The sequence below is a fragment of the Peromyscus eremicus genome, chromosome 16_21, assembly GCF_949786415.1.
Source record: "Peromyscus eremicus chromosome 16_21, PerEre_H2_v1, whole genome shotgun sequence".
Lineage (NCBI taxonomy): Eukaryota > Metazoa > Chordata > Mammalia > Rodentia > Cricetidae > Peromyscus > Peromyscus eremicus.
In genome coordinates, this window is record NC_081432.1 from 60,924,927 (window position 1) to 60,926,182 (window position 1,256).

General features: G+C 50.8%; 1 non-coding gene across 1 annotated transcript; it reads left to right on the forward strand.

Moving 5' to 3' along the window:
- Positions 1 to 613: 613 nt before the first annotated feature.
- Positions 614 to 716, forward strand: LOC131894014 (U6 spliceosomal RNA). Its single transcript, XR_009374804.1, has one exon. It is a non-coding gene; the product is annotated as a U6 spliceosomal RNA (small nuclear RNA).
- Positions 717 to 1,256: the final 540 nt, after the last annotated feature.

The window sequence follows — 1,256 nt, forward strand, 5'->3', positions numbered from 1 at the left end:
GAGTGAGATGTGTGAGGATGTTGAACTGAGCTTACTTTGGACACGTGGAGTTTGAGCAGCCCGTGTGGTAGGTGGGAGCGTCTAGTCAGAAGAATGTCCCCTGCTGAAGTCAGCCACTGTCTGCAAATAGATGTTCCGTTCAGTGCTTGCAGCCCTAAGCGGGGATGTGCCAACAAGAAGGATGTGGGCGGGCAAAGACAGTTACAGGAGTGGACTGTGCGGATTTGAAGGATGCTCCAATTATAAAACACACTGAAAACTGGAATGCACTCCTTTCTGCTGCTCAAGCGCTGGCCAGCAGCCTGCAGGGTGGAGTCCCCAGCTCGTCAGCTCAACTGGACATCTGTTGGGCACTTACCTTCTCTTAGCTTCCTAAGGCTACCCTAGCAAAGCGCCTCAGGCCGGATGAGTCTTTTACAGTTTTGGATGCTTGAAATCAAGGCCTGGGCAGGAAAAGGTCTGTCTACACCTTGCTTTCAGTTCCTGTAGTTCTTGGTACTCTTTGCCTGCCCCTTGCGCGTGTGTGTGTGTGTGTGTGTGTGTGTGTGTGTGTGTGTGTGTGTGTTTGCATGCACTCCTATGTGTTTTGTCTTCTCTTAAATACAGCAGCTGTGACTCGCCTCAGCAGCTCATACGATCAAATTGGAATGATACAGAGATTAGCATGGCCCCTGTGCAAGGATGACCTGCAAATTCCTGAGGCGGTCCTTATGTTTGATACCCTGCCTCGGTGACTAGATGGAGAGTGATTGACAAAGACACCTGGTGTCAAGCTCGGCTGAGCACAGCACGCGTGTGTCCACACACGTTCGAAGCATTTGTACATACTGCTTGCACACCATATTTCTATGCACAAACAACATTTAAAAAGAACGAGCTCAAGAGGAGTTATATACCAGTTCCCTTTGCCGAGACCCTGTTTCTAAGTAAGATCACACTGTGAGACTCCATTCCACATGATTGTGAACTTGGGGTGGGTACCCAGGCATTTCAAACTGTTTCTGGCATCCCCTCCACCCGACTGCCATGCTCTTCTTTCAGGAAGATGTCCATATATACCCCAGCCGCCGTTTACTATCTGCAACTCACGAACACTCCCTCTCTGAGAGGACCCCAATACTATCCGTGCCCCCACTAGGCCCTGGACTCCTTGATACCCGAGTCCATCGGCCTCTGTTTCTTTGCACTGAGTGGTAGAGACAGCCCCCGCTTCAGAGTAACCGCAGAGTGGCTGTGGGTGCTAGCCTTGACCTTGG